The 19,410-nt window shown below is 40.3% G+C and overlaps 2 protein-coding genes across 4 annotated transcripts in view; one reads left to right on the top strand and one right to left on the bottom strand.

Annotated features, from left to right (window-relative positions):
* TNFRSF13B (TNF receptor superfamily member 13B) overlaps positions 1–13,725 on the bottom strand; it is a 28,245-nt gene extending 14,520 nt beyond the window's left edge. Inside the window, exon 1 of one of the 3 annotated variants that reach the window (XM_085890991.1) lies at positions 13,706–13,725. The gene's annotated coding sequence lies outside the window, so the exon portion shown is untranslated. Of the gene's footprint in view, positions 1–1,169; positions 1,309–7,697; positions 7,729–13,705 lie in introns of those variants that run through there. The other 2 variants (XM_085890993.1, XM_085890992.1) reach the window with 2 other exon arrangements.
* LOC147021150 (uncharacterized) overlaps positions 8,877–19,410 on the top strand; it is a 163,329-nt gene continuing 152,795 nt past the window's right edge. Inside the window, exons 1-2 of the mRNA XM_085890987.1 lie at positions 8,877–8,903; positions 9,093–9,182. The gene's annotated coding sequence lies outside the window, so the exon portion shown is untranslated. The remainder of the gene's footprint in view (positions 8,904–9,092; positions 9,183–19,410) is intronic.

Raw genomic sequence — 19,410 nt, 5'->3', positions numbered from 1 at the left:
ACTCATAGCCTTCCTAATCTCCTTTCCTTTGTCTCTACTTTTTTTCTTCTATCGCCTTCTTTTCTCTTCGTAATCTTTTGTTTTTATAGAAATTTACCTTTCTGGCCCTTTGCGCAATTATTTCAATCCGTGGCCCCAATATAACTTAGACTAAGCTATTCAAGCCATTCAAGATGATCTCTGCAATGAGGTCTCACCACTGACCAAAAATAAAAAAAATTTAAAAAATCAATATAAAAGTATACACTTGCCTTTGAGCTTTCTAGTCTGCTTTGGGGACTATAAAATGTAAGATCGGTGCTTTGTGGGTATGGAAATGTATAACGAAGTATGCCTTGGTTCGAGTGGAAGTTAATTTGGGTGTCTGGTCTGCTAACAAGTGTTGGTGTTGGTGTGGGCGGTAAAGATCTTACGTTGTCTTTTGCAAAGAGTGAAGGAGTTATCCCCACACCCTGACCAAATTATAAAACCCTGCCTTCGCTGCTGCTGAGAAGGTAAAGGCAGACTGCCCATTGTAATAGTTGTTGCCATGACAACTTCGCATTGAAAAATGAAGAGTTAGCTTTTCTTGGATAGTGAGTACGTATCTCATTGCAAGGACATTTTGAATGATCCTCATGTCTTGACAGCCTACCCCTGTATGAGGCAGATTTTTTATAGGCTTTGGTCACACTTTTTCTTCAATCATGCTGTCGCATATACAGGTAAAATTCTGAAGGATTTTAAGTGGTTGAAGATGGTCAACGCATGTAAGCAGGAAAAAGTTGGGAGATAAGGAAAACTCTAACTTTGAACAATACGTTATACTTTACTGTATATTATGCAGTCTAAAAGGTTGGAACACAAAATGAGAATCGCAGGACAGTTGCCTTAAATAACCTTTTGAATGTTTAGTGCGTGGTGTGTGTGTGTGTGTGTGTGTGTGTGTGTGTGTGTGTGTGTGTGTGTGTGTGTGTGTGTGTGTGTGTGTGTGTGTGTGTGTGTGTGTGTGTGTGTGTGTGTGTGTGTGTGTGTGTGTGTGTTTTTTTGACGAACAAACATACAAACATACATGCATGGAGAAATTGAAACATCAAAAATATTATTTATCTATTAAAGCCAATAAGACCCCCCGTTGGTTCACCCTTCATAGTACGTAGTTGCCTTGTAACATGAAGTGTGCTGCTTACCTTTGCCTTTAAGTAGATGAAAAGAAGTGAAAAAGGGGATCCTGGCACGATGTCCTTCTAGGAACGGTGACTGGCAATGTGCTGAATGCTCAGCTGAGTTGCTTTTATAAAGAGCGTATGTGTGCTGGGAAAATCCCTCCAAGTTTGGTATGCTATTTTCACATTATTTGTTTATTTTAGATAAAATGTGTGTGTATATATGTATGTGTGTACATGTACATGTATGTGTGTATATGTGTGTATGTGTATGTGTGTATATATTTATGTGTGTGTATATATGTATGTATGTGTGGGTATGTATGTGTGTGTATAAATATAAATATACACACACTACATATATAAACATCCATATATATATATATATATATATATATATATATATATATATATATATATATATATATATATATATATATATATATATATATATATATATAATATTATGTACGCATGTATGTTGGGTACATGTTTTATACGTATGTGTATATGTGTATGTATATATGTATATATATCTATATATATATATATATATATATATATATATATATATATATATATATATATATATATATATATATATATACATATATATAATCTCTGCATATGTACACTGTATTACCGAGAGTGCTTAGAAAAAAAAACATCTTTGACACACCGACTGCATGAGTTACGTAACATGGATATAATTGTGATGTCCCAGCAGATAAGGACCACAGACTGTTGTTTGACCACTAATGTTGTGTGTGTGTGTGTGTGTGTGTGTGTGTGTGTGTGTGTGTGTGTGTGTACATATATATATATATATATATATATATATATATATATATATATATATATATATATATATATATATATATATATATATATATATATATACACACATATATACATATTTCTGTACACCCAATTTTGTCTTGAGAACTGCCTCAACTCCACTTGGGATTGTTTTAATTAGTTAATAGATTGTGTTTGAGTCAATTCACTCTTCATTTATTCTGTAAGACAAAGTGTCAGCCAATAATAACTATAGGTATAATAAATTAAAGAACATGGATACAGATCTTCAATATTATGACAAATTTTTTTTGAAATCATGATTTGAGAAATCTTGGCATTCATTAAGTGGACTCCCACTTTTGCACCCCAGTGTGTGTGTGTGTGTGTGTGTGTGTCTGTGTGTGTGTGTGTGTGTGTGTGTGTGTGTGTGTGTGTGTGTGTGTGTGTGTGTGTGTGTGTGTGTGTGTGTGTGTGTGTGTGTGTGTGTGTGTGTGTGTGTGTGTGTGTGTGTGTGTCTGTGTGTGTATATATATATATATATATATATATATATATATAGGAATTTTAAATTTTGTTTGACACCTCCCATGCTCCTCCAGCCGAAGAAGCTGCATAAAGCAATCATAAAGGCCTACTCAAGGTAAGCACTTTGCTGTTTCAAACCCTTCCCAGAGTTCCTCCACAGCTATAAAGACATTCACACATAGTACACACATGAGAATCCCAATGCTACACACCCACTCAGCTGCCAGACCGTTTTCATTGCTTATTGGTGAATCATCAGCGACACCGCAGACGGCAATGCACACCAATGAGGTTCCCAAGCATCAAGCAGTCATACTGATCGTTGCATATTGCTTTTGATAATATTGAGGTTATGCACTCTACCGAGTGGCCATTGTAGTTCATATATCTTTTCGTTTATGGACATTTTCCGACAGTTTTGTGATTTTTCCTGGGATGTTAGCTTCGAGTTGGGTATATCTGCAAAAACTTCAGCTTTCTACCCCACCGAGAAACGAAACATTTATATTAGTGAGTGAGTTGATGATTGAGTCAGTGAGTCAGTGGTCAGAAATAGCTTTATATATTATATTATATGAAACTGCACTGGTGAATTGAATTAACCTTTATATTTAAAAACATTATCTTGTTGAAATGGAATTCTGTAAATGTTATTTAATGAACCCAAAAGCAAACCCTAACCCTAACCCAAGCTTTTACAAGAAAATGTAGACATGGCAAATCAATCAGCAAACTTAATTAAAAGCTCCGAGTCATCTGTCTAACATTGACTCATTCATCCTTCATCTGTTCAATAAAGTTTAACGTACAAAGATGAATAATCATAACTTATGTATGTCCATCCTAAGAAACATTATGTTCTTATTTTTCACGAAATAATTTGTTGTTTGATGCTGTGTAAAAAAAAGAAAAAGTAAAACAAACTTTGTTTGTATATTTCCAGACACGAACAAGCTCAGAAAGTTCATTTGTCCTTTTTCGACTTACTTGTCATTTCAGATACAAGCCTCATCATAAATGTTTTACTGGAAGTGTTCTGAAGATTGTTTCAAGTGTATATGTAAGCCATGAATAATTTACAGCTACACTTCAAATATTTCAATAATCTACAACATTTGACTGCTCACTTTCTTTACCCTCCACTTTGATCCTCAAACTCATCTGTCCAAGGAATCCTTAATTTATATTCTCCCTTCCCGCTCCCCAAACCTCCCCTTCACCTCCCTTTAAAGTTTCTAATTTTCTAAATGATAATGCTCTCATCCTGTGTAATCGTAAAGTTAAGTAAATAAAAATTCTCCAATTAAGGAAAAAAATTCACAGTGTTGTTTAAACTGCACAGACATGACATCCGTGTGCACGTCCAGGTGAGCCACAAACTAGGTACAATGAAGGCGCCTAACATCATCCAGTCATGTGACCTGGACAGCAATCCGTGCCTGGGCAGTCCGCATTATTGAAAGAAACATATCGAGCACTGTTGCAGGGTCAAGTGACCCACTCTACTTTGCTGGTGCATTTTTATTTATTTTTTCCAAAACATTCGCATACATGGTGTATCCAAGATGGATGTAAATAAGAATCACGATCATTAACCAATAAATGCCCATTGGAATCTTATTTTTAGCATTCCACCCAAAATATTTTTATCATTAGGAAGTATTAATTTCAATTAAATGTCCATTCTGGTATATTGGGATGTAATGTATGTCATGTAGGCCACATCAATTCTAAATTATTTAAAATGGGTACAATTGTGAGATAAAAAGGCCATCATATTGTACCATGTTTCCTGCTCATGAGGTTGAAAATCATTTTGACCTACTGTACATGTGAGTTGTCTGCGTAGTGTTAACTTCATCGATCAAAACGAATCAATGACAAATGTTTTTGGTTTTTTAAAACTTATTTTCTTTATACTAATCCCATTCTTATCTTTTCCTTAATCTAACTTAACATCTCCATCCCGAAGTTCAAAAATTTATGTGAATTTATAACAACTATAAATCTTTTTTGGGCTGGTGCCCATGTCTCAAATCTTGCCCTTCTTGATGTAGTGGGAAGCAAGGTGCTCAAAACCAATGTGATCTCCCACGGTGAAGCTGAGTGTCTCGACCTGCAGTTACTCTCACGTTGCTGTATTGTAACACCTCTCTGTATTCTAACACCTCCTTTTTGGTCTTGCACCCTCTTCCCTCTCTTGGCTGTTATTTATTCCCACCATATTTGTATACATAATATACAGGGAGCCATGAATGTGAAGTCGCTGTACAAAACCGACATATTATATGGAGAAAATATATCTATATGCTTTTGTAACCAAATAAGCTACATAAAACACCCATGAAAGGTTACCCAAGGCAAGCCCTTTGCCGTTTCAAACCCTTCCCAGAGTTCCTCCACATGACATTCACAAATGGTACATACATGAGAATCCCAATGCAACATACTCCCTCAGCTACCGGACCGGTTTCATCGCTTGTTGGCGAATCATCAGTGACAGCACAGACAGAAACATGTACCACTCAGGCTCCCAAGCATATACCACATGTAAACGTCAAAAGCAGTAAACATATAAATGAAAAACAATGTTGACTGATATCACAGTCGGTGGAGCTGGTAACCTTGGCAACCTCGTTTCATTCCACCAGTGAATATTTCCAATCCATACTTGTAGTACCTCTGAAATACTGCTTGGGAGTGAGGGTGATATTATGAAAGCTTGGCTGGGAAGCAAATTTAGGCACTTTTTGGGCCTACCGCCTGATGGAAGATCACCAACGTTCTTTCCATGCCAACCGACCACCTACAGGCACCTTTCCCTCTCCACATCTCTTCTTCAGTCCGCAACTTGCCGCCTCTCTCTATACTCTCCAGAGCTTTGCTTTCAGCAATTTCCATTCATTATTTCTCACAGCATTTCATTCTGGATTCCAATTGGATGATCCAGAGATCAGTCATTTCAGTTTCATTTTTCTACCTCAGTTTCACTTTGGGATGTCAGTCTTGATTTATCTTCACAACTTGTGATGGAACGCGAATGGTCCATGAAAAACGTCAAAAATAATTTTCGGGGGAATTTTTGTTCGATTTTCTAAAGTGTGTAGAGGGGTCTTAAGTGACTTAAGGGGCATAACTGGGTTTTAAGCGTTTAAAGGGTCTTAAATGGGTTTAAATGTCTGCAGGGGTCTAAGGGCAAAAGTGCAAAAGTGGTCTGAGGTGTCCAAATGGTCTGAAATTGTCCAAAGGGTCTTAAAAGGTTTATCGGTCTGAAAAGTGTCGAAGATGGTCTATACATCTCAAAATAATCTAAATGGGTATTAAAGGATCTAATGTGGTAAAAGGTCTAATGGAGTCTCCAGGCTTTACAAGGGTGTAAATGAGTGAAGCTGTTGTAAAGAAATTACCTCATGTTAGTAAATAAATTAACTATGCAGTGCAACATGGCAATAATGGGCCAAATGACTTCCTTATGGGTGTTTAAACCGCCTATTTAGGTGCATCGTGGTTAAAAATCTGTTCATACAAAGTTCTGTCGTGAATTAACTTTGGGAGCTCAAAGCAGTAAGGTCACAAACAATAAAAAATTTCGGTTTTATGTATAGAGATGGACAATCTATTTTCCTGTTGCAGCCTCTTCTTCCTTTTCCAAGGGAGGTGGCATCACTTTTTAGATCCTCGTGGAGGATCTCAAAGTCTTATGTTGTTGGTCTTGTTGGACTTTTTTGTTTCACAGCTTACAGTTTTTATCAAAACTTCCTGAAACTTGGCTTATATATGTAAAAATACCCTGCGCTGACAGTAACGATCTCCGTTTTTGAAGATTCCTCCAAGAAAAAAAAGTTATGACGTCAAAATATGTCCGCTAATGGAAATCGCCTAAAAAATTATCTCCGAAACTAGGCAAGCTTTTTGAATTTTGTTTGCGGGAATCGAACAGGGCATTAGCAGAGATGAATTAACGCACATATGATACATCACTATGGCGTCATATCAATTTTTATGACGTCATTCCTACTTTTTGACATTTTTTGTTTTTGTTTCATTTGTTTCACAGCCTACAGTTTTCACCGAAACTTCCTGAAACTTGGAAAAGATATGTAAAAATACTCTGCGCAGACAGCAACCATCTCCGATTTTGAAAATTCCTCCAAGAAAAAAAGTTATGATGTCAAAATATCTCCGCTCATGGAAATCGCCTAAAAAATTATCTCAAACTAGGCAAGCTTTTTGAATTCTGTTTGTGGGAATCGAACAGGGCATTAGCAGAGATGAATTACCGCACATACGATACATCACTATGACGTCATATCAATTTTTATGACGTCATTCCTATTTTTTTGACATTTTTTGTTTCACAACCCAGAGTTTTCATCGGATCTTCATGAAACTTGCCATGTATATGCAGAAAGCCCACGCGCAGGCAGTAACCATCTCAGATTTTGGAAATTCTTCCTAGAAAAAAAAGTTAACGTCATAATATCGCCGCTAATGGAAATCGCCTATACCATTATCTCCCAAACTAGTTTGCTTCACAGCCTACAGTTTTCATCGAAATTTCCTGAAACTTGGCGTATATATGTAAAAATACCCGAAGCAGACAGTAACCATCTCCGATGTTGAAAATTCCTCCTAGAAAAAAAGTTATGATGTCAAAATATCTCCGCTAATGGAAATCGCCTAAAACATTAACTCCGAAACTAGGGAAGCTGTTTGAATTTTGTTTGAGGGAATCAAGCCGGGCATTAGCACAGATAATCTATCGCAAACCTGATACATCACAATGACGTCATATTCGTTTTTATGACGTCATCATAAAGAGGACGAGGATCTTAGCTCATTCGAGCTTGTTTTTCTTCCATTGACCCGTTTTCAGTGAGATCTCTTGGTAAAGCCATGGCGAACAGAGAAATTCTCAATCAGAACCTCATTCAAGGTTACGGGAAAGCTGACCCAGAAACATCCAAAAAGTCCCTTTTTTTTACAGCTCACAGCTCGTTTTAATATGTAACAAAAAAAGGTCCTTACATAATGGCTCTGGAAACACCCTCCAACCCCCTGTAAGTGTAAAATCAATCATGTTTGGACACACACCCTCCCCCACCAAACTCCAAACCCCCTGGCCCCATGCAATATGTACGTCATTTTTGAATGGCCCCTCAAATAAGACATCGTTCAGAGGACGGAGATATCGATAAATATTGTAATAAATGAAATATATCTCACCTGTGATTGGATATTTCTGTGCTGGTGACCAGAAACCATTTGAAAAATCAAATAAATTAATGGTTGTCAAGGTTACTGGCTCCACCCACTACGATATTTCATCCCTGAATTTTACACTGAAGTCCCGTTTCTGCCACGAATACGTACACACTCCAAAAAAATATTAAAAATTCTCATTTGAGGTGAGACATCTACAATTAAATTAATCAAACATCTCTGATCAACTATACGATGCTTGCATATTTGAGGTGTATATTTGGTGAAGTTAGCTAAGATGGCAAACCCATTTTGTTTTTCAACAAATTATTTTCACCCTTGAGAGTTATGTCTTCAGATGAGCGGTAAAATTACCTTTAAATCGATGTGTGGATTGTATTTAAACTACGTTCGATTTTTAAATGATTCGCGCATTTCAGAGCTCAGGTGATTCCTCCTCAGCCGATTTCACCTATCATGGTGAGGTCTTAATTGACGGTTTTTTTTTTTTTACATTTGATTCCATATTTGACGATCGGAGTTTACCACCTCACCAAATATATCGGTATCCAGGTTGAAACCCGAAAGAAAATGGGCTTTTTATGAAGCATTGTATATATTATGGATCTACCCTTGCTGAGATGGTGGCAGGTGGCAGCTCGGGTGTTTATAACTTACTAGTGCGTGCCCGTACGTGCAAAAAAATAGAAATAAACTTTCAAACCGCGTGCTGGAAACAACAACCACACAGGTCGTTCCTTCGCTCTCGTAAACTACGACTGGATTGGGGCATTCTTGAGGTCGGACATACGTCACAGTCACGTGACTTCGCTTGGTAACGCGACCGCCATGTTGGCAAAGGGGAAAACAAACGCATCACCGGCCACAGACGCACGCACATCGTGGTTTTACTTGCACGCAAAGCCGAGTGATTTGCTCGGGTTAGGGTTAGGTAAGTATATTGATGACTTCCGTCCTCTGTTTGTTTGTAGGCACGATAACTCGAGAACGGAAGAAGCGACCAATGTCAAATTACACCACGTGATTCAGGAGGGTGATGGCTAGCACTGATTAGATTTTGGTCAAAATCGGTCAAAGGTCACGGTGAGGTCAAACATTCAATTTTTGATGGTTTGGGACAGAATCATCGTAGAAACTTCTGGTTTGCGTCGCCACCTTCTCAAGAGACAGATTTTATTAGACAAGGTCAGAGGTCAAGTTGACGATTTCGTAAGTACCAGTCTATGACTGCTTGGTTTTTTTTTTTCTGTCGATGTATTTCAGATAAATTGTTGATACATTGTGTTCACCCAAGTGTTTGCAATGTCATATCAATATGTAGAACATTTGTCAGGTGATGCATTGGCCAGATATCGAGCCAAAATACAGTTAATTGGCCTTGATTCTTGCCCCTACCAGCACCCCGGTGATTCGTGGATCGACAACCCGAAGGAATGGCCGAACGTGCAATACCCGGACGTATGTACACGTATCTCGTCAAGACACCAGGTATGTAATTCAATTTTTAAACCAAGTTTTAACTGTGTATTATCTAATAATATGGAATAGGCAAAGCCTAGAAGCGAACGTAGAATTCTTCTTACATTCGCTTCTTAAATATATCAAATTAAACCGTCTTTTTGCTATGAAAAAAAAATATTACCTTAACATTACCTTCACAACACCAACAACTACACCGCCTAGAACAGGATCTCATCTGCAAAAATAAATATTACCTCTACGTTAGCTTCACAACAACTACACCGCCTAGAACAGGATCTCATCTGAAAAAAAAAATTCCTCAACATTACCTTCACAACGACAACGACAACTACACCGCCTAGAACAGGATCTCATCTAAAAAAAAGAAATACTAGAAATGAACGTAGCATTCTTCTTACATTCGCTTCTGACTTTACCTACAACTTGTTCACGACTGTATACGCAATTTCCGGTTACTTCGGAATTAGCGATCAAATAACGTAAATCACGATTAAAAATTATTTTTTGATGATGCGGGAGATATCTTTATTAAAATCAGTGGAGGAAATATACACCATGTCTGATATTATTTGGGTATTTCATGTCTCCGACGATGCCTTTATCTCCCGGCATGCATCATTCCCAATGACAAAAAGCGGAAACAAAAAAACACCAGAAGCAAAAAAAAAAAAGGAAGCAAAATGGTCATAGCCAACAACACGGATTCACAATTGGCAGGGTATTGTGTTGTTTTTGTTGTTTCCTATTCTCTCATGTGCACGCGTTAAGTAATATTCACAAGATAGAAATAACACCCAATCGTGTTTATACACCGCACACCGTTTAGCAACAACCGGAAGCAAAAGGTCATAACTAATGACACGGATTCCAAATAGCCAGGGGTATTGTGTTGTTGTTGTTGTTGTTGTTGTTTCCTATTCTCTCACGTGTATGCGTTAAGTATGAAGCTCACTGCGTTCGCTGTTGCTGTACTGAAGTGTTAATATATTATTTAAATTATTTATGAACTCCTGAGCTGACGTGGCTAGTTAGTAATAGTTTTTATTGACCTGCCTTGTCTGTACTGTGTGACGGTGCGTCATCTGTGCTAGTTGTAGATCACTCACCGACCCAACAAGAATGTCAATGAATGATTAAAATATTGCTCACATTCATGTTGTATAAATTCTGTCTTATCCCTGATTTTAATTATGTGTATGACTGTGTATAAGCGTTGCCGTATGTGAGTGAGCACGTGTGCCTGTGTGTCTCTACGTTTTGGAATGATGTAGCAGTGCGTGGCTATTTCTTGTGGCTGCTGAGTTGAAGCGTCTGGGCTGAGGACAAGACTGCGGTGAACTTAAAGGAAAGACCGACACATTGTCATTGCATTTAGTTTGTAAGTTCTAATCCTATTAATGACAATCAAGGGCCAAGGCATTAATGTTTTTGCATGATGTACCATTGCTTAATTGCCCTGGTACAATTTTTATAACTAACCACAGAATATATTTTGCTTTTTAATCTCAGTACTGTTTACACATGAGGCAATGAAAAACTACCGATCACTGGAAGCCCACAAATTTTTTGTCTCGTGGCTCTAAGCCACAGAAGTCTCCTCTCTGGTTCAGTAGCCCGACTTGGTATGAGATAAAAGGAGAGTTCTGAATTTTTTTGCCTTGTTATTAGTTCAACTGAAAATACAGCAACTTTTTGGCATTGTTGCAAATAATAATGTGTAATAAATGCTATGAAAGAAACAAACTTGTAACAGGAACGAGTTGAGTGCTGTGCGATAGCGCTAGCGCTACATACACTGCTGCAACGCATAGCAGGGCGATCCGAGCGAACGAGGTACTTTGTTTTCCCTTTCGCCAGCGTTGCTATGCGGACATTGCATTATGGGTGGGTGAAGTTCCCAGATGTCGGACCCCGAGAATCGTGTTTATCTATAAATGCGCATAAGAAATCGAGAAATTATTAGAATACAGTGAGTCATCACTATCTGGAAGTACGTACGTTGTAACCCATAATGGCGAACGCGCTCAAACTTGGCCATAACTTGGGAACCACTTGTCCAATTAATTTCAAACCTTGAAAAGGCAAAGAAACAGAGATTTCTGGAATTATAGATAGAAGATAGATACTGTGGGTGCAAAACGCCAAGCAACGTGTCCTGTCATTGGTAACTGAGGATCTCTTCCCCAACGGCCACGCCTACGCAGCAACGTGTCCTGTCATTGGTTTGGTAAATAAATGGCCATAACTTGGGAACCACTTGTCCGATTAATATCAAACCTTGAAAAGGCACATACTCAGGTCCCCAGCAATATACCTGGCAAGTTTCAATTAGATCGGACCAGTGGTTGTCGAGAAACAGTGGTCACAGACCGACAGACACACAGAGATTGCTGGAATTATAGATAGATAAATGGTGAGAAAAAGACTGTTTAAAACCCCTCTTTCGGTGCACCGTGGTAAATAATGTGATCCTATAAAGTTTTGTGGCAATTAACCTGAGGAGCTCAGAGGATTAGGGTCACAAACAAACAAACAAACATTTCGCTGACAATATATATATATATATATATATATATATATATATATATATATATATATATATATATATATATATATATATATATATATATATATATATATATATATATATATATATATATGTGCTGAAATCTGTTTATTGTGAATTTTGAATGTCAAACATGTATTTGTGTACTTGTGGTATAACTGTAACTGAAATTTTCCTTTGCATGATTGGAATCACAAGAGGAAAGACAATTCCAGTCAAATAAGTCTGATTTTGGAACACCTGCGATCCACTTGTCATTATAGTCCCACTGACATTCATAGACTGAGTGCTACTTCATAAGTTGTGGAGAACGCTGACTAAGGCCCATTGAGGACTTGTGCTGAACAAGGACATGTGGAAATATCAGTGCATTATTACTTGAATTACAAGAATAGCACAGTAGACTGCACACAAATATACACTGTAAGTGGGATGTAAACATGGAATCCCAGCATCATGTGCCTTGGAATTTAAACATGGAATCCCAGCATCATGCACCTTGGAATTTAAACATGGAATCCCAACATCATGAGCTGTGGGATGTAAACAAGGAATCCCAGCATCATGAGCTGTGGGATATAAACATGGAATCCCAACATCATGAGCTCTGTGATTTAAACATGGAATCCCAGCATCATGAGCTATGTGATGTAAACATGGAATCCCAGTATCATGAGGTATGTGATGTAAACATGGAACCCCAGCATCATGAGGTATGTGATGTAAACATGGAACCCCAGCATCATGAGGTATGTGATGTAAACATGGAATCCCAGTATCATGAGGTATGTGATGTAAACATGGAACCCCAGCATCATGAGCGATGGGATTTAAACATGGAATCCAAGCATCATGAGCTATGGGATCTAAACATGGAATCCCAGCATCATTAGCTGTGGCACATAAACATGGAATTCCAGCATCATGAGCTGTGGAATTTAAACATGGAATCCCAGCATCATGAGCTGTGGCATATAAACATGGAATACCAGTATCATGAGCAATGGGATTTAAACATGGAATCCCAGCATCATGAGCTGTGGGATTTACACATGGAATCCCAGCATCATGAGTTGTGGGATGTAAACATGGAATCCCAGCATCATGAGCTGTGGGATGATGTAAACACGGGCTCACTGTCAGTACAAGGTCTCCCATGATCCTTATTTAGATACTCTCAAGACACAGTTGGTCAAAACGTTAAAAAAAATTTGAAACATTCAATCAACTCAACATAAACATTAAAACGTGCCTGCTTAATTTAGAACATACTGATTACCCAATTCCCTTTAGAAACGCTCCAATATCTTCCCTCTGCTCCGTTCTATATACAGTACAAAGAATGAAAGAAAATTACAGTTTTTACCTCTGCCACCGAAGGTTGATGGAGATTATGTTTTTACCCCTGTCTGTCTGTCTGTCTGTTTGTTTGTGAACAAAATATCTCAAGTTTTTTGGACAGATTCGGCCGAAACTTGCTCGGTGAGTTGGTTAGGTGATCACAACAAACCGATTAAATTTTAGTTCAGGTCCGAATCCAGATCCAGCCTATCAGTGGGATCCAAAACGTAAAGTAATCAGCATGGCGGAGGTGTGCTCTCTCTCCAGAGTGCTCATGCAGTTATTGCTTGTCTCTTCAATCTTCACCTTCCTGCGCACTTGGCTGAGATACAAAATGATTGTGTTGCCATGATTACCTTGTTATCACCAAAATTGTTCAGGCACCTTGTTAATTTATAACATCCTTTGGCGAAACTAAACTTTGTAAACTTTTGCTTATCACGTAACACATTAACAAAATTCTTTCTACATGTATACTTCCTCAAAAACGTTTAGTCCCTCGTGGCCTGGAAGCCACCTGCGGATTTTTAAAAGTTAAACAATCAACTTCAGGGCAAATTCCCCCTAAAACCCTGCAATCAATTATATACCGACGAGACGTGACCAAGAATGAGTAACCTACTTTAAATCCCATGCATGATTCATAGAAGGACCTTTTCTCATGAAGTTTAGAATTCTTCATATCCCAACTGCAAACAATCGACAATATAAATTGCTGACACTCTATGACGTCACGAGGCACGCGCCACTCCTCTGTGGGCTTCCCCGTTTGACGTAGATGGTGAAAAGGAAACAGGTCAGCAAGCGGAAGAGAGTGAGAGAGGAGTGCGGTAAGGGAGCATGATATAATAGGCTTATGTTATGATGTTCAATCTGTTTATTGCACTGTACGGTACGTGTACAATACTGCCTTGCTATTAATTGTTTCAATTAGTTATCGATGACGTCACTAAAAATATATATATACAATTAAATCCATTCATCTACGTCCTGAAAGATATAAACAACGAAGTGAACCTCATTGATCCTTTATTTTAATGCTGTGACTGTTTCAACTTCAGAACAGTTATTGCAATGAAAGCACCAACTCATTGAAGTGTGTGTGTGTGTGTGTGTGTGTGTGTGTGTGTGTGTGTGTGTGTGTGTGTGTGTGTGTGTGTGTGTGTGTGTGTGTGTGTGTGTGTGTGTGTGTGTGTGTGTGTGTGTGTGTGTGTGTGTAGTGCTTCTCCAAACTTAAATAAATAATCCATAGAACTGTGCAATTATGAAAACCATAGGATAGTACTATAATATTTAGTACAGACATCATATGTACCATGTCCTCGAACAACTTTCAAGAAAAGCTCTCTCACCTACATCATACCTCGGAAGGTGACCTTTATGGCATATGTAAAGTCTTAAGAAGGGAAACTCCTGAAATCAGTATTTATTTTATTTTTTAGAATGTGTGAAGGCAAATGAAGACACCTGCTTCATCTAGATTAATTGTGCTCTAATTGCACTGATATAACTGTACTTCTGACAGTCCCAAATTAGCCAATTTGTACCCTTTACAACTCCCTGACCAATGCCTGGACGTTTACTAATTCCATTGTAAGTTTAATGCACCCACTGCAGTTGTCCATATGCTGACTGGCAAGGTCATTTCTCACGCAGTTTGAGCACACTTCATTGTTTGATTCAGCACTCAATGCCCTGTTGCTGTACAACACATTTGATGTCCGTCTACCATGTCAACCTGGCAACTCAGAAGATATGAAGTCTGAAGATCTGGATCCTGATGAAGCAGCTACAACCCTATCAGATGATGACCCTGCTGCAGATACGGGCAGGAGAACAGACCTGGGCGAAGTTGCTGTCCTCGATGAGAAGCTGATGGATGGTTCAATGTCTGCAGAAGAAGTTTGCCCGACTGATGTGCTGAACAGAATCAGAGACTGTCTTGAAAGTCAAGTTGAGTCTGTGAAGATGTCTTCCAGAACTGCAGCTCTCTGGGTACAGTGCATGGATATGGTAGACATCTTGCGCAAGTTCATCAGGGCAGAGGGTACTGGTAACTGGGTATTACCCCTGCAGGCCATTTCAGAAATGCTACCCTACCTGGCAGCATAAAGCCACAACCTCTACACAAAATCTGAAAGGATATATCGACAGCAGATGTCCAAGCTCAACATTCTGCAGTGCAAAAACGATTTGAAGAGGGTCTCAATGCGGTGAGAAGTAATCGTCTATTTGATGGTCTTTCCTCAGATCTCATAATCGAGCAGGTGTTGATGAGGAGCATGAAGACTAACGGGGCCTCACGAGAGGACGAGGAATGACAGAGAAACAATGTCTGATGTGGCTGCTATCCATGCCTTCCTGTGCAGAAGTTAACATGGCAATGCAAGAGCTCACGGGAGTGAACTGCAACACAGGAAAACAGAACATGGGCATGACGAGAGCTAGTCAAGCCTGTGACTGGAGGGACATGCAAGCAGTTCTCCACTGTCTCCAAGAGCTAAATCCTTTCTGCTCCGACCTAAGTCTGTGGAACGTTGTCACTGAGGTCCACGCACACCACACCGTCAACGTTGACACAGCAAAGGCAGTTGGAAATACAATTCTGAAGTCCATGGATGGGAAAACTGCTGCAGAGTATACATTCAGGAGGAAAGACCGGGTTGTCACACTCAACACAAAATCGTCGATCAACATTGACGATGATAAAATCCAGGCTCATAAAATGATCTCGAATCGGCCTTCAAGTAGAAGCTGTGCAGTCACCCAGCAGCCTTCTTTGATTGGTCTCTGCTGCTTCTAAAACCACAGAAGCAGCCCTGGCTGATGCCATCTGGGGTCTTCTGACACCTGATATTCTGGTGATGATGGGTTATGTGCAGTATGTCTTGGATGGTGGAGCCCTATTTCAGCAGATCCCACGGTCATGTAGAGCTACATACAAAGACACCTACAATCAGTACACTGAATATGTGACAAAGAAGTATGGAGAAGCCATTGTCGTGTTTGACGGCTACGACGGCACATCCACAAAGGTTTTAACATGTTTAAAGAAGGCTGAAATGTGGAAAAATGACATTTTTGGGTGTGGTCATATTCCAGTGACTTTCACAGGTTTCTCCTTCAAGGATCCATTCGAACTTTTTCTATGTGATTGAGGACAGAGGCAGGAGGATAAAACAGCAGAGATACTTTCTGTTTCAATTTGTTCAAGGTTGACCAAAGATTCTTCATAAAATGCCCGTACTATAGGATGACAGCGTGAAACTGTTCATTATACCTTGCAAATGTTTTTACCTCTATTTGATCACCACTGTTTAATAAATGTTCTACAGAATGATTAAGGAACGATAGACCTGTGAGCTTGACTTCAATTGTGGGGAAGGTGTTATGGATGTTAAGGACCAAATGAGGAGCCATTTAATTAACGATCGTGAGCATGGATTTAATAAATGGAGATCATGTTTAACAAATTTGTTTGAGTTCCACAAAGAAGTATCTGATTGAGTGGGTCAGGAGAAGTGCAGTGGATGTATTATATCCAAACTTTCAGAAGGCATTCGATGAGGTTGTTAGGTAAGTTGGAGGGCTTGTTTTTAGGTTCCACGGGGTTTTAGGTTGTATTTGTAGGAGGTAAATTATAAATCAAAAGAAGCAGTTTTAACATTGAAAAGGAATTTAATGAGGCCTCTTCTAGAATATTGTGTACAACTTTGGTTTCCACAACTTAGAAATAGCAGAGCTGCCATAGAGAAGGTACAGCCAAGGGTTACTAGATTGATTCCAAGGTTAGCTTGACTAAGCTCTGAGGATTGTTTGAAGGAAATAGGACTTTATATATTAGTAAGGAGGTGGTTATGAGGGGATCTCATCAAGGTGTTTAAGATCATGAAGGGTATAGACAAGATTATGCCTGGTGTTGGCTTAATGGTTCCTGTGGTATCCTTGGATCCTGAGTTCAAATCCCACTCTGCTGTTGAATTAATACTAGGTGGGGTTGACTCTGCCTGTCATCCTTCCGAGGTCGGCAAAATGAGGACCAGTGTGTACTGGTAGAGGGGCACTGCATCAGCGACACAGTCACGCTTCCAATAAATGATAGCTACCCCGGCAGCTAAGCTGCCATACACAAGAAGAAGAAGAAGAAGATCCTTCCAAGGTCAGCAAAATGAGTGCCAGCTTGCTGGTATTCTGTGTCAGAGTGGTAACCTCTCCAGGATTGTGCCCAATGGCCAAGGAGACTGCTTGGGCAGCACCAACGCTCTGCACAGATTATGGTCCCGATGGATGGTGTTTCAGTCGGAGAGATGGTTAGTGCATGGAATAGTCTTCCTGGAATGGTAGTGGCAGTGGAGGCAGTCTCTCTCTTCTCTCTTGGCTTTGCTTCGCAGGCGAAGATCAAGAAGGGTGGGGTCCACGTCGGCTGCAGGCTCGCTGGTGGCTGGTGAGTCCGATACGGAACAGGCAGGTCCGACCACAGCGGCTGCAGATGAAGGTTTGGTCTGGAATGGTTGCAAAGGCATCCCAGTTCTTTCTCCTTCTTCTTTTGTCTTCAAGGCTGGCTCTGCGGCAGCACTCGAAGGGGGAGACTGCCTGGCAGACTGAGCGTCTCCATCCATCTCGATCGGCAGCAAGGGTTGACCACTGGCACTGATGGTGGTCAATTTGGCAGACGCTGAGGGACTTCTTCAGGGAGTCTTTGTAGCATTTCTTTGGAGCGCCTACGTCACGGTGGCCAGAGGATAGCTCTCCATACAGCACAATCTTGGGCAGGTGGAGATCCTCCATTCTGGAAACGTGCCCTGCCCAGCGTAGCTGAGTCTTCAGCATCATGGCCTCTATGCTGTTGACTTCCGCTCCTTCAAGTACTTCAATGTTGGTGACGAAGTCACTCCAGTGAATGTTGAGGATGGAGCAAAGACAGTGCTCGTGGAAACGCTCGAGGAGTCGGAGGTGGCGACGGTAGGTAACCCATGACTCGGCACCATACAGGAGTGTGGTCAGTACGGCTGCATGGTACATGCTGATCTTTGTGCCCTTCTTCAGATGCCGATTGTTCCACACTCGCTTGTAGAGTCTTCCAAATGCACTGCTTGCTTTCACCAGTCTGTTGTCGATTTCCTTGTCGATCTTGGCATCTGAAGATACGGTGCACCCCAGGTAGCAGAACTGGTGGACTGTCTTCAGCTCTGACTGGCCAATGGAGATGTGAGGAGGGTGGTACTCTTCCTGGAGTGAGGGTTGGTGCAAGACTTCAGTCTTCTTCAGGCTGACTTCAAGTTTGAAGAGCTGCGCAGCCTCTGCGAAGCAGGATGTTAAGCGCTGCAGGGCTGTCTCAGTGTGAGCAACAAGGGCAGCATCATCGGCAAACAAAAGCACTCGGATCAGTTGCTCCATGGTCTTTGTGTGGGCCTGAAGTCGCCTCAGGCTGAACAAGCTGCCCTCAGTGCTATATCGGATGTAGACGCCGTCTTCATAATCAAGATCTTCTGTGGCCTGCTGGAGCATCGTGCTGAAGAAGATGGAGAAAAGGGTAGGTGCAAGGACACAGCCCTGCTTGACGCCGTTGATGATAGGGAAAGGCTCCAAGAGGTCGTTGCTGTATCTGACCCGACCATGCTGGTCTTCATGGAACTGGATAACCATGTTCAGGAACTTTGGGGGACAGCCAAGTCTTTCCATGATTAGCCACAGTCCGCTTCTGCTCACCGTGTCGAACGCCTTAGTGAGGTCGGCAAACGTTACATACAGTCCCTTGTTCTGCTCTTTGCATTTCTCCTGGAGCTGTCTGAGGACAAACACCATATCTGTAGTGCTCCTGTTGGCTCTGAAACCACACTGGCTCTCTGGGAGATAGTCTTCAGCAATAGCTGGTATCAGTCTGTTGAGCAGGAGTCTGGCAAGGATCTTGCCTGCGCTGGACAGCAGTGTAGGTAGTGGAGGCAGTAAATAAGTTTAAATGGCAATTCGTTAGGTACCTGGATGCATTGGAGATAGAGGGGTGTTGGGATATTGGCTTGTGTGTGAATGGATCACAACACTGGGGTTGGTGTGGCACGCAGGCACGATGGGCCGAATTGCGTCTTCCTGCACCAAAGTTCTTCGTGTATCCTTGTGTAACCTGGACGATGCAGAGAAAAGTGAAATCTCTCAAATCGATGGTCTGAACCATGTATACACTGTCTTTGTTTCATTCTCAAAGGGTTCCAAAAGAATGACATGAGTTATTTTCATTGTGATCTTTAGAGTTTGGCATTACGTGCAATCATTTTGGCCTTTTTAGTCAGATCTTCATCTCTATAGCAGTACCGATATGACTATACCAAA

This window comes from Eptatretus burgeri, chromosome 8 (genome assembly GCF_056783735.1).
Source record: "Eptatretus burgeri isolate ZD-2024b chromosome 8, Ebu_testis_v1, whole genome shotgun sequence".
Classification (NCBI taxonomy): domain Eukaryota; kingdom Metazoa; phylum Chordata; class Myxini; order Myxiniformes; family Myxinidae; genus Eptatretus; species Eptatretus burgeri.
The sequence above is the reverse complement of the archived record's forward strand: the minus strand, read 5'-3'. Positions and strand labels throughout refer to the sequence as shown.